The following is a 14,984-nucleotide window of genomic DNA, read 5'->3' as shown; positions in this document are numbered from 1 at the left end:
CTCCTCTGCACCCCCTCCAGTGCCAATACATCCTTTTTCAAGTAAGGAGACCAAAACTGCACACAGTACTCCAGATGTGGCCTTACCACCACCATATACAGCTGCAACATAACCTCCCTGCTTTTCAACTCAATCCCTTTAGCAATGAAGGACAAAGTTCCATTTGCCTTCCTAATTACCTGTTGTACCTGTCGACCAACACTCTGTGATTCATGCACAAGGACACCCAGGTCCCTCTGCACAGTAGCATGCTGCAATTTTTTACCATTCAAGTTATAGTTCTTTTTACTGTTTCTCTTACCAAAATGAATGATTTCACATTTATTAACATTGCATTCCGTCTGCCAGACCTTTGCCCACTCACTTAAAATATCTATGATCCTCTGCACACTTTGTTCTGCCACTTATCTTAGTGTCATCTGCAAATTTTGACACAACACACCTGATCACCAACTCCAAATCATCTATGTAAATTGTGAATAATTGTGGTCCCAACACTGATCCCTAAGGTACACCACTAGTTACACACTGATTGCCAACCAGAATTTATCCCCACTCTTTACGCTGTCTGTTAGTAAACGCAACCATCTATCAATGCTAATACTTTACCCATAACGCCAAGCATCTTTATCTTATGCAGCAGCCTCTCGTGCGGCACCTTGTCGAAGGCCTTTTGGAAATCTAGATACACCACAACTACTGGGTACCAGTTGTCCACAGTGCTCGTAATATCTTCATAGAATTCCAAAAGATTAATTAAGCCTTCATGAACCCATGCTGTGTTTGCTCAATGGGACAATTTTTATCTAAATGCCTTACTTCCTTGATAATATGACCCAAGCATCTTCCCAACTACAGAAGTTAAGCCAACCAGTCTATAATTCCCCACCTTTGTCTACCGCCCTTTTTAAAAGTAGAGTCACATTTGCAGTTTTCCAATGTGCTGGAACAGCCCCAGAATTCAGCAAATTTTGGAGAATTACCACAATTGGAAAATTATGGGCGGCATGGTGGTTCGCCTTGCTGCCTCACAGTGCCAGAGACTCAGGTTCAATTCCTGCCTCAGGTGACTGTGAGTGTGGAGTTTGCACATTCTCCCCGTGTCTGCGTGAGTTTCCTCTGGGTGCTCTGCTTTCCTCCCACAGTCCAAAAATGTGCAGGTTAGGTGAATTGGCCATGCTAAATTGCCCGTAGGTCTGGGTGGGTTGCGCTTTGGCAGGTCGGTGTAGATTTGTTGGGCCGAAGGGCCTGTTTCCACACTGTAACTAATCTAATCTAATCTAAAGTGCTATTTCTCCTGACATCTCTTTTAGTACCCTGGTATGCATTCCATCAGGGCCAGGTGTCTTGTCTATCCTTAGCTCCATTAGCTTGCCCAACACAGCCTCTTCCATTATATTCATTGTTTCCAGGTCAATAAGACCATAAGACATAGAAGTGGAAATAAGACCATTCAGCCCACCAAGTCCACTATGCAGGTCCTCACCTACCTTCATCTCTGTCAACTACTGGCATATTATTTGTGTCCTCCACTGTGAAGACTGACACAAAATATCTGTTCAATGTCTCGACCATTTCATCATATCCCATGACTAAATGCCCCCTCTCATTCTCTAAAGGACCAACATTTACTTTCCCCACTCTTTTTCATCTTATGTATTTATGGAAACTTTTGCTATCTGTCTGTTCTCAAACCCCTTTAAACATAAACACAGGGTTCTGGATTACTGATCTAGTAACATTAACACAACCGTACTACCTCTCCCTCCTAGTATTTTATAATGAAAGAGAACACCTGTCTAATATTTCCAATCTGTCCTCACAACTAAACTCTTTAAATCATCATATCATTCGGAAGGAATTTATGCTATCAGCTTTCCATGGCCTTCCTCTCATATCTTCCTGACATTCACTGCCCACAACTGAACACAATGCTCTAAACAGAGTTGCAGCAGAGCCATTTTTCACTCCAGTCCACAGAGGACAGAGCACAATATTATTGTGCACATTCCCTCAGAAATGTAACTCCAAGCCATTGTTGACATTTTTATTGAAGTATATGAGAAAGTGTGCCTTTCATGAACCTGCTAGAAAACGAAGGTTCTCTTCAAACCAGCTTCTTCAGCAAAACAACTGATCCCTGTCAATTAAGATTAACAGTGAGATTAAAATATGGACCATACACCGTATCTTAGAAGCCTCCTCTCCATGAAGGCAGACAGACACCAAAATTGATCGTCATTTCCAATGTGCCAATTCAACATTCAGCTGACTGACAAAGAGAATGAGTACTTGAGGATAAAGGTCTGAGCAGAGACTAAAATCATGTTTTACCATGAATCTCATGCACTCAAATGTTTTGGAAATTTGGATGGCCCTACAGTAATTTCTACAAATTACTAGGGAAGAAGCATAAGTAGTTTTTCCACAAAATCTTCCAAAACCAATGGCAAGGAAGGCAGCCCAACAGCATTGCCCTCTCCCAAGCCAAACTGCCCATCATCAAGGGACTCATCACTCAAAATCAGGTCTGCTGCGACATATGTTCGAATGCCTGACACTGAAATCCCAAACAACTGCTTTGCTCAAAATGGTCACAGGAGGACACTCCCAAGATGACAGCATAAATGCTTTAGAAATGTCCTCAAAAAATCCCTCATGGATAAAATATCCCCACTGACATATAATGGGAAATCCTGGTCTGTGACCTGACCAAAATGGAGAAGATTCATTGGGAAGGAATTGAATACATTGAGAAACTTCTAAGAATGCACAAAACCTCCAGAAAAAAAACACCATTTACCCAACCTTCCACACACCACCTACCATCATGCGAATAAGGAGAATGCACATTCACATCTTCACCATTTCAGAATCCATCAAGGTTGAATGCAAGCAAGTTATTATTAATGCCAAGGAACCACCTCAGAAGGAAGAATTAATTTTTGTATCCAGCGGCTTCTGGATAATTTCTGTTCTATAGCCTCTAAATTCCTGTTCTTCACAAGTTTCAGATTCCCCATAAGAAAATACACTGGTCTACCTTGAGCCCAAATGGATGACCTCATATTCCTGTATATCAAATGTCATTTGCCATAGTTTTGCCACTTCAGTTTTAGTCCCAGTAGAGATCCCTGAGAGGCACTTCTAAGTGGAATTTTGTAATTTGAGCACATATCAATTACTCCTATTTTTTTAACCCAACTCTCTAAAGCATATGGATCACAGTGGAACAGAATTCATTTGTACATAAACGAGCATAATCTACTTGCTTGTTCAGGATAGTAATTTTATCATCGTGGGGGCAACAAATTATTAACTATTCAAGGACGTCATTGAATTGCTTGATTAAGTTACAGCTTAGTAATTCACTTCTAGTCACCTATTCCAGGTAGTATTACTCTCCTGTAGCTTTGACCATAATGTTTAATTAACTGCAACTATGCCTTCAAATGTCTATATTATTATCTCTACTAATAAAAACTGAAATAAATTAACCATAAATCATATTCGGATGCTGTAACATGATAAATGGTATAGTAAACAAGCTTCTCCTTCAGTTAGATAATTTGCTTTATTCACACATTACCTGGATTTTGAAGAGATGATAATAGTATAAAACATACCACAGCTTTAAGGAAAAGTAATTTAATCGCAATAATGAAGTTTAACAAAAGTATACAAAGTAACTAAGTACACAAACCTGCACAAAAAGACAACCTGTTACCTCAACACAGTTTTACAATTAAGTCAAACTTTTTCCTGCTTACTTCTGCAAATATGGAGTAAAACATAGAAACACAAGAACAGGAGTATTCCATTCAGCCCTTCAAGTCTGGTCTGCCAGGCTGATTAACAAATTAAACAGGAATGATGCTAAGTCGTGTGATACAATCTTAAATACTAGAACATGTGAAGCAAAGAAAAGCTGAAAAATTCACTTCAGAATTCCTACATTGAGCTATGGTTGAAGATATGGTACTCACATTGATTTTACTTTGGATTTTTGGAATGGATCGTTCAGGTGTCAATTTTAATTATTAAATGACTCACAGCTCTAAGCTGCAACCACAATAAACATACTTTGCAGTTCAATCCTGAATTAGGCAAAATGTTAAAATGGTGAAAACGTTATCCCTGCTACCAACACACTTTGTTCCTGGCTGCCTTAATATTAATGGAGACCAGTATCAAGTCTCCAAATATGAAAATGTGCATATATGTAATTAGGTTTTATCTGATGCTATACAGGAAAGACAGAGATTGGAACATAATTGGGGAAATCTTGGAGGGATTTAATCGACACTGTTTAATGTGATGGACATAATAGAGCAATAATAAAAATACAGCTGCAACAGTTATCTTTCATTGCACAGTGGGTTATAACTTTACTATCAGTATTGTTCATTTTAGATTTCAATGGCTTTGATCCAAAATGTTTGAAGAGGTCAGTAGCTCTAAGACCTGAGGAGGATTTTATATTCACTCATAAGATATATACATCACTGGCTGGGCCAACTGCCTATCACTAATTGCCTATCACTAATTGCCAAAGAGTGGCTTGCTAGGACCATTTCAGAGGGGACAGTTAACAGTCATCCACCGCGCTATGACTCTGCAGTCACAGGTAGGCCACGGAAGGATAACAGATTTCCTTTCCTCAAGAACATTAGTGAACCAGATGGATATTTACATCAATTCACACTGGTTACATAGTTGCCATTAGACGTGCTTTTAATTAAAGAACTTTTGACTGAATTCAATTTTATCTTTGAAATCATGTTCCCAGAACGTGAGCCTGGGCCTCTGAATTATTAGTCCAGTAACACTGCCACTACAACACAATCTTCTCCTAAGCTGACGATACGTACACTATCCTAGCCACCATATCTGGGCAAAATCATTTCTTAGTTGAGTTAATTAAAATGAACAACTCCATCACCGTCATGATTGATGTGCTAAACTTGACCAATAAAAGGCAACATGACATCTATAATATATTTTGTTACAATCCTCTAGAGGCCAATCATAAAGTTCAAACACATAATCATTAGCTGAAGAATGCTTCAACAAGATTTCATATTTTAAAACCTTCACTGTGACAATCTACTAAAAAAAAGACTTTTTTGTGTCAGCAACTTATACTTTTAGCTGTAGAAAATGAAATTCTACATGTATACTTATAACTCATTTTACTCTCCACAGAATTATGGTCCATTTAGCAAGCAGATTACAGTTGCCCCCAGTTTCCAATAATTTTCCAGACACACTTTTCTTTCAACAAACACTTTGAGTCACCATATCTCCATTCATTTTCCTCAGTTTCTAGAGTTTCTTAAATTCACCACCAGCATTAAAGCTTGTTCTGAAGATTGTGTCTTCCAGCCAAATATCCAAAGTGAACGTCAGAGCACCTTATGTCCTGCAGTGGGTTATGGTAGCTTGCAAGGTAAAGAAGGAATTCTTCAAACCTCTCTCTACTCACCATCCCCTCCCGTGCCTCCTCATGTTCTACACACAGAATCTCTGTTTTCTGCCTTTACCTTTTTCCCTATGGCAACTTGAAATATTAGCCCTGTGTTCATGTAAAAATGCTAATTAACTATCTTTGATCCTAACTGCCTTTCATCTTGCATGTAAACTAACTATTTACAGAACTGCTTACAATCCGACAAAACTTTGTTGTGATCTCAGGAAACTCAAAGTCTACTCGTGGTAAAGCAAAGACTGTTGCCATTGTATCCTAATGTACATACCGCCATGGCTAGTGGTATTACAGCAAGACTATTAAACGAGGATATATTCTGGAGACCTGGGTTCAAGCCATTCTGTGCCAGGTAATTCAATTTTTAAAAAAGTCTGAAATTAAAAATCCAATGATGACCATGAAATCATTGTCAATTGTCAGGGTAAAATCCATCCGGTCATTAATGTCGCTTAGGTAAGGAAACTGACGTTCTTAGCTGATCTGGCCAATATGTGACTCTAGACCCACATCAATTTAGTTGACTCTTAACCCCCAGCATGAGCAAAACCAACGTAGTTTACAAAATCCCATGCAAGGACTGCACAAAACACTACATAGGACAAACAGGAAGACAGCTAACAACCCGCATCCATGAACACCAACTGGCCATGAAACGACACGACCAGCTATCCCTAGTAGCCATACACTCAGATGACAAACAACATGAATTTGATTGGGACAACACCACTATTATAGGACAGGCCAAACAGAGAACAGCCAGGGAATTCCTAGAAGCATGGCACCCATCCACGAATTTGATCAACAGACACATCGACCTAGACCCTATATACTGGCCACTGCAGCGGACAGCTACTGACAACCGGAAGCGGCAGATTTAAACCAGTATAAATGCCGGAGGAATCAGCACAGAAGCGCTTCACAGGAGGCTCACAAGCACTGAAGATGTCACCTAGAAAGGGGACAAAACTTTTGCAAGAAAAACTCCCAGCTTGGCGAACAGAACCACAACAACGAGCACCCGAGCTACAAATCTTCTCACAAACTCTTAACCCCCAACAGACAATTAGAGATGAGCAATAAATGTTGGCGTGGCCATTGACACCCATATCTTGTGAATGAATACAAAAGTTATTCTATCTTCTCAGTAAAACAATCGAATTATTTTCACCTGTGAAAAAAACATGCAAGAACTGCAGAACAAGTTAGAGGACACTTTCATTTATGCTCCATTTATAATTTTATAAACCTCATAATTGAGATGAAACATGTGACACAAAGACCAAGCAACACTGAGGAATCTCGGTTGGTGATCTGTCCAATGCAAGGTCCATCATCATCAAGTAATTAACTGCTCAGGACAGCTTAATCTTGAGAACAGTTGAGGTAGTAACTGAATCTATATGTCAAGATAAGATACTAGAATTTCAATCAAAAGCCTTTTTTTCCTATCCGAATGATACCTTACAGGTTTTTTATAGATTACTAAAGTTCTCTGTTCAAAGACATTAAATCCCTTACCACAACCAACCAAAACTCTTTATTTTAATCTTTGCAGCTACACTAAAAAGGAACACAACTGAACCCTCCATGTTGTTTTGAGAACTAACTTCAAGCTGACATTGACCACTACAGCAGGAAAATAAACTCAACCATAGAGACACACTGAGATCTTACGCTTACAATATAATTTGTATTTATATAGTGTTTTTAATGCCATAAATTGCTACAGAAGTATTATGAAGCAAAATTTGACATCAAGGCACATATGTCAACATTATGGCAGATTGTCAAGAGCTTGGCGAAAAGAGATAGATTTTAAAGTGTGTCTGGTCAGGATTGGATCTTTCTATTTTTCTGTTTTTAAAAACCGAGATCTGAAATTTTCAAGCACATGGTTTTAAAAGTTTTTTTTATTTCAGACCAGGTGACAGGTTACTTGCTTTCAGAACTGCAACCACTCTTTCAAGCACAGGGTTTTCAAACAGTTCTTTTTTTGGTGGCTGCAGTTCTGAAAGCAAGTAACCTGGCACATAGCAGGCATTGTAAACAACTGGGCGTAGGAGCAGTAATTGAAGTTCAGATTGCAGATGATCTGGATAGGAGGGTGTGCACTGATGCAGCACTTGGTGACAGCAAAAAGCTGATTGATAACGGTCACTACTCCAAAACCAATGATAGACCTTGCACTTGCTAACAAATTGAGTTCAAAGCTACTCAGCCACAAGAGAACTGGGGGGTGGGGAGTAGAGAGAACAGGGGAGAGAGGAGGGGTAGAGACAGGACAGGACAGAGGAGGGGGGGGGAAAAGGGGAGAGAGATAGGAGGGGGAGAGAGATAGGAGGGGGAGAAAGATAGGAGGGGGATAGAGGGGTAGAGACGGGGGGGGGAGAGACGTGGGGGGGAGAGACGTGGGGGGGAGAGACGTGGGGGGGAGAGACGGGGGGGCGAGAGATGGTGGGGGAGAGACGGGGGGAGAAAGACGGGGGGACAGACGGGGGGGAGACAGACGGGGGGCGAAGACAGCCGGGGGGAGAAGACAGGCAAGGGGGGAGACAGACAAGGGGGGAGACAGACGAGGGGGGAGACAGACAAGGGGGGAGACAGACAAGGGGGGAGACAGACAAGGGGGGAGACAGACAAGGGGGGAGACAGACGGTGGGGGAGACAGACGGGGGGAGAGACAGACGGGGGGAGAGACAGACGGGAGGGAGAGACAGACGGGAGGGAGAGACAGACGGGAGGGAGAGACAGACGGGGGGAGACAGACGGGGGGAGAGACAGATGGGAGGGAGACAGACGGGAGGGAGACAGACGGGGGGGGAGACAGACGGGGGGGGAGACAGACGGGGGGGAGACAGACGGGGGGAGACAGACAGGGGGGTAGACAGACGGGGGGCAGATTGGGGGGAGGCAGACGAGGGGAGACAGTCGGGGGGCAGAGAGAGAGGAGTTGAGAGGGGGGGAAGGGGGGAGGGGGAAGGGGAGATGGGGACAGAGCGGTGGAGGGGGGAGAGGGGGTTGGAGGAGGAGAACGAGGGGGAGACAGGAGGGGGAGGACAGTGAGAGGGGATACAGGAGGGGGAGGAGAGCGAGAGGGAAGAGGAGGGGATGAGAGAGAGAGTGAGGGAAGAGGAGGTAAAGAGAGAGAAGACAGAGATGGGGGACAAAGAGAGAAAGTGTGGTGGCAGAGAAGTTGTCAGGAGCTGCCAGTTCTCTGGAATCAAAAACCCAGTTCAACTCTGAAAGATGACCCAACTATCTCTCCTGGATAGAGTATTACTATTGAATTGATTGATCAGAGATATTTTACAAATGAGTTAATTATTCCGTGCCTCTTTAAAACCAGCGGGAAGAAAATGTCAACTGAACACCAGCATGTGTGCGTGTGAGAGTGAGTGTAAAAGGGGATTAGTGTTTTTGTTAGTAGTATTACTTGCCAATTGGCTTATATCTTTAAATGTAGTATAATTACTTGTAATAAATACAAATCCTTAGTTAGTACAGAAACCTGGTCTGTGGTTTCGAGCAATCTTGATCTGAAAGTCAGGTAACTGGGATATTGTGCAAACTTTAAAAAATAACTTGAAAATTTAGTACAGCTTTAGGAACAGCAAGGCAAATTCACAGTGCACTACCTCAATAAGTCATAATAGTCTTAGAAGAAAAAAAGCTGGCAAACGGTTGGGTTGAGGAAGCAACTTCTAGAGTTTAGCAATTATGCAGCTGAAAGCACAACCACCAATTGGGGAGCAATTAAAGTCAGAAATGATCAAAATACATAAGCGCTGATATCTTGGGGGTCTATGATTGGGACAGATAGAAGAAATGTTGAGGGAATGAGGCAATGGAGGGAATGAAAAACCAAAGGTGAGAACTCTAAAGCTGAAGTATTACTTAACCAGAAACCAGTATAGGTCAGCATGCATGGGGCTGATAGACGAATAGGACTTGGTTAGGATTAAGGTCACTGGCTCCAGGGCTTAAGTACCTCAGGATCACAGATGACAAAACATGGAGTCTAACCAGAAGGGTATTGGTATAGTCATCTAAAAGTTAAAGAAAGGTGCAGATGAGGTGTTTGGCAGAAGGTAAACTGAGGCAGATAGAATATGATGGAATCTGTGGCTTCAAGCCATGCAAACTGAAATTGGAAATTGATAAAAGGGAAACAAACCCCAGAGAGGGGCTGAAAATCAAAATAATAGCGTTTATCCGTAGACCTTCAACTAAAGACCGTACAAATGAGATTTCACTTTTTCTAACTTTTACTTAAACAGAACTCAGAACATTAACTTTGGTTAAATTATACTTTTTTGCAAGGTTTGTAGCTCAGGTTGAGGTTTCGGGTGTAGGTTTGCTTGCTGAGCTGTAGGTTTGATATCCAAACATTTCATTGCCTGGCTAGGTAACATCATCAGTGGCGACCTCCGAGTGAAGCAAAGCTGTTGTCTCCTGCTTTCTATTTATATGTTTATCCTGGATGGGGTTCCAGGGGTTTGAGGTGATGTCATTTTCTGTTTGTTTTCTGAGGGATTGATAGATAGTATCTTGATCTATGTATTTGTTTATGGCGTTGTGGTTGGAGTGCCAGGCCTCTAGGAATTCTCTGGCATGGCTTTGCTTAGCTTGTCCCAGGATAGATGTGTTGTCCCAGTCGAAATGGTGTTTTTTTTTTCCCTCCGTGTGTAGGGCTACAAGGGAGAGAGGGTCATGTCTTTTTGTGGCTAGCTGGTGTTCATGTATCCTGGTGGCTAACTTTCTTCTGTTTGTCCTACATAGTGTTTCTGGCAGTCCTTGCATGGAATTTTGTAGACTACATTGATTTTGTCCATGGGATATACTGGGTCTTTTAAGTTTATTAATTTTTGTTTGAGAGTGATGGTGGGTTTGTGTGCTACTAGGATTACAAGGGGTTTTCCCTCCCATCCCATCCCATCCCATCCCAATCATTCCCCCCATCTCCCTCCCCTCCCCTCCCAATCATTCCCCCCATCTCCCTCCCCTCCCCTCCCAATCATCTCCCAATCTCCCTCCCCTCCCCTCCCAATCATCTCCCTCCCCTCCCCTCCCAATCATCTCCCAATCTCCCTCCCCTCCCCTCCCAATCATCCCCCTCCCCTCCCAATCATCCCAATCATCCCCTCCTCTCCCCCCTCCCAATCATCCCCTCCTCCCCCCATCACCCTCTCCCCCTCCCCCTCTCCCCCATCACCCTCCCCCCTCCCCATCACCCTCCCCCCATTCACCCTCCCCCCCCTCCCCCCATCACCCTCACCCCCTCCCCCTCTCCCCCATCACCCTCCCCCCTCCCCATCACCCTCCCCCCATTCACCCTCACCCCCCTCCCCCCATCACCGTCCCCCCCTTCCACCCCCATCACCGTCCCCCCCCTTCCACCCCCATCACCGTCCCCCCCATTACCCTATCACTCTTTCCCCCCCCCATCCCCCGTACTTCCCCTCCATCCCGCCCACGTGTCGTTGCCATGGTAACCGATGCTCACTATCTTAACGGCTCTTGTCGGAGGTGGGAGAGCACCGGTCCCAATCCCGGACGCGGCTGGCGATCGGGCAGAGGAGGCTCTCAGTCGCGGTTACTCACGGAGTGTGTGGGGTGTGTTGGGCTGTGCCGTGCCTGAGCCGCTGATGCGGGGGGAGGGAGGCCGCTTCCCAGCGCCGCTGCCTCCGGAACACTTTGTGAAAACTTTCAGCGTGGATCCCGCCGAGGCGACGGCGCGCGCCGAGGTTCAGCAAAGCTCGTGCCTGGGAACGCAGCCCCGTCCGCAACTCGAAACCCTCAGTCATTGTAACGTGGCCCAGGCGCTGCCAAACCACTGCGGCAACTGTGATGGACAGCTCCTGTCACAACTGAAAGGAACAAAACTTCCATCGCATTGTTATTCACTCCCAGCAATACCCCAAGGACTGAGGAGTGAAATGCACTCTGATCTCAAAAAGAACGAGGCACGTTACTAAATTATTGAAACAAATAAAATATCTTTATTTGGGTTTTTTCAGTCAATTTCAGTGCGATTTTATTGATCTCCTCTTTTTAGAATAAAGTTTTAAAGAATGGGAATAACTTCTAGCTGTTTTTATTTTGTATCAGAATTGTTTTTGCCGAAGTTTGGTTATAGGTTTATTGAAAGTAGGTTCATTGTTGCTAGGATAATTAATCACTGGTGTAATTTCACCCCTCCACTACCTCCCCACAAGAAAGTGACGCTTAAAGGGCAAGACAAAGCAGGAATTGTAACGCTAGTGTCGGTTCACCAACTGAAAATTTTCAGCTTGCTTCTGCTAGGTTAGGAAGATTTCTCTTTAAGTGCACATTTACTTTCAGCTATAGTTTTCCCTACCACCCCTCTCCTCATCACTGGAGGAGATGTGGGTGTCAATGGCAAGGCCATTGGACTGAGTGGCTGGCTAGTCCGGAGGACAGTCAAAAAGTCACACATAGACCAGTCAAGAACAGCAGATCTCCTTCCCTAGAGGGCATGAGTAAACAGATTATTTTTAAAAAACATAATCAATGATAGCTTCCGTGGCCACCATTTTCCCAGATTTATTAAGAACTAATTGGAATTGGAACCTGTGTCCCCAGAGGATTAACCTCTAGAATATGAGTCCAGTGACATGACCATCTCCCACCTATTAACTTTATTAAATGCTTTTACAAGTTCCTAGTAATATTTCTTCAACTCAATGACACACAGTGACACACAGGTGTAATGGCAAGAAATCAAGCAAGGAGACCCAAGATCTGTCCTTGCCATCAGTTGACTTCCAACAGCAATAGGAACGTTACAGTTGAATTTTAAAAATGAGAAAGTCAGCAAAAAATCAGCTTCTCATTGTTATACTGCTCCACAATGAGAAAAGCTATTCCAGCACAAATACAATGCTGGCATCAATCCAACAGAAAATTGGACAGGAATTACAAAAACCGAGGAAATCCAAGCTGGTAAATTACCACCCCATCAGTATAAGCATTAGTAAACTATTTAAATATTTAGAATTATACTTAGTTACTTTTTAAAAAATGAAAATGGTCAGCTCAAGAGTGAGATTTCTCTGGTCTCCCAGTAACTTTTCTTTTTAAATGTCATGTATTGTAGAGGTGTCATTAACATTGACTAAGTACTGATTGATGGCGAAAAGCTCACTAATGATCAGTTTGAGTTTTACCAGGGCTACTTGGCACTAGAATTTGTTACAATCTTGGTCCAGAGATGAAATAAAGATCTGAATGCCAAAACTTTGGTGAGAGTGACTATGCTTAGTGTGAAGTAGCTTTGATTGACTGTAGTATCAGAGGTCTTGTCAAATTAAAAGCACTACAATCGGGGGAAGTCTTCCATTGCTTGGAACCATAGCTAGCACAAAGAAAGATGGTTATGGTTGTTGAGGCCAATAATCTCTGGCCCAAGACACTGCTGCAGGAGTTCTTTGGGTTAGACATTAGACAACTTGTTCAGATATAATCACTACAAAGTTCCAGAATACGTGAGACTTAAATTTGAGCCTCCCAGAACACTACCACTGCAAGCCAAAAACCCTAGTTCTTGTGTAAATACTGTGTAAATACCTTTAATCAATCTGTTCAGAAATGATATGACACACTGCCTAAGCAGGTGGGACTTGAATGAAGCCTTCCTGCTTCTGGGGTAGGTACAATACCAATTGTGCCCCAAGAACTCTAGTTCTTTGGGTTAATACACTAAGCCCAACCATCTTCAACTGTTTCACTGATGACCTTCCCCCTATCATTATGTCAGAATCATAGAATCTTAAAATGTCAATGGCAGAGAAAAGGCCACTTGGCCCATCAAGTCAGCAACAGTTGAAAAACAAACCACCCAGCCTGATCTCATTTCTCTGCATTCGCTCCATAGCCCTTCAGGTTACATCAAATAAGACATATACAGACAACTTTCAAATGAGGATTGCCTTTGTTACCCTTCCAGGTAGTGAGTTCAACATAACTGTGACACCTTAGGTGAAAAAGAAATTCTTCATCTCCATTAGCTTTCTACCAATCACTGTAAATCTATGTCCCCATTCACTGATTCAAATGCTAAGGTAAATAAGTTCACTCCATCCATTTTGAGGTCCCCCACATGTGTGTATATTTCAAATCAAATCTTCCCTTAGCAACGTCTATTCTAATTCTGGATCAGTGGTGCTGGAAGAGCACAGCAGTTCAGGCAGCATCCAACAAGCAGCGAAATCTAAGTTGAACAGCCCGAAATCTAAGTTGAACAGCCCCAACCTTTCAATCATTCATCATAACAGCAGGGACACATTCATAGAAAATTGAATATGGTTTGATCCATGTAAACTCCTCAGATACCATTAGCAACTTGTGTCCACACACAACAAGACTCAGACAAGATTTAGACTCATGCTGATAAGTAACAAGAAAAATTCATGTCACACAAGTGCCAGTTGATTACATTTTATAGCAAAATGGAATCAAATTATCTTTTGTTGTAAGATAACTAAACTGTTCACAATCAACATCCTGCAAGGACATCATTATCAGAAAGTTAACTAGCCCAGCTAAGTAAGTAAAGTGGCTACAAGAGCAGGTCCGAACTGTGAACACTTTGGTAAATAACACAACTCCTGTTCTGCAGTTCCTGTCAGCATCTACAAGGCACAATTCAGTAGTGTGATGAAATATTTTCCAATTGTCTGAATGACTATAGGTCCAGAAATACTTGAGAAGTACATCACCCAAGACAAAGCCACCCACTTGTTTGGCACCCACGCACCTGAGGCACAGCAGTAGCAGCTCCAAAATGACTTACAGCAACTTGCTTTTGACAGATTTTCCAAACTCATGTCCTCTACTATTGAGAAAGACAGCAGGCATAGGGAAGTTAGTTACCCTTTCAAGTCTCACACCATCCTGATTTGAAACTACACCACTGCTCTTTCACTTTTTCTCATTTAAAAATTCTGGCTTAACATAATGGGTTTAAGCAAATCAGTCTTGTTTTAATCTTGGTAAAGAGGTAGAAGCAGGTTGTGCAATGTTGGGTGACTAACTAAGTGGCTGAAGCCAATTTTGGAGGTAAAGAAGATTTCCAGAGCTGATAAACTGGAAAAGAATGGCTTAATGTTCCATAGTCAGTTTGTGGTCTGGGAAAGATAGGAGAAGGTGTAGACTGACAGTTAGCTGTTCATCCTGTACAAGGATGTTCATCAAACAAGTGACACCTTGTCATCCAAATTAATGATATTAATGTCAAGGTTGTCCCGAGAATGCAGAGAGCAGCAAGTTCAGAACAAAGTAACTTAGAGTCAGTGTGAGAGCAAAATTGCTATACTAGGGTTCTCAGTAAAGAAAAAAAATGAAAGATGCTGGAAATCAGAAACAAAAATAGAAACTTGCTAGAAAGGCTCACCATCTGTGGAGAGAAATCAGAGATAACGTTTCAGGTTCAGTGACCCTTCCTCAGAACTGATGGTAGTTAGGAAAATGATTTTAA

General features: G+C 42.6%; 1 protein-coding gene across 2 annotated transcripts in view; it reads right to left on the bottom strand.

Moving 5' to 3' along the window:
* stk33 (serine/threonine kinase 33) overlaps positions 1–11,172 on the bottom strand; it is a 199,868-nt gene extending 188,696 nt beyond the window's left edge. The window contains exon 1 of one of the 2 annotated variants that reach the window (XM_060838506.1): positions 11,090–11,172. The gene's annotated coding sequence lies outside the window, so the exon portion shown is untranslated. Of the gene's footprint in view, positions 1–10,991; positions 11,042–11,089 lie in introns of those variants that run through there. The other variant, XM_060838505.1, reaches the window with a different exon arrangement.
* Between the last annotated feature and the right edge of the window lie 3,812 nt (positions 11,173–14,984).

Source organism: Hemiscyllium ocellatum, chromosome 18 (assembly GCF_020745735.1).
Source record: "Hemiscyllium ocellatum isolate sHemOce1 chromosome 18, sHemOce1.pat.X.cur, whole genome shotgun sequence".
Taxonomy (NCBI): Eukaryota; Metazoa; Chordata; class Chondrichthyes; order Orectolobiformes; family Hemiscylliidae; genus Hemiscyllium; species Hemiscyllium ocellatum.
This window is presented reverse-complemented; position numbering and strand designations above follow the sequence as displayed.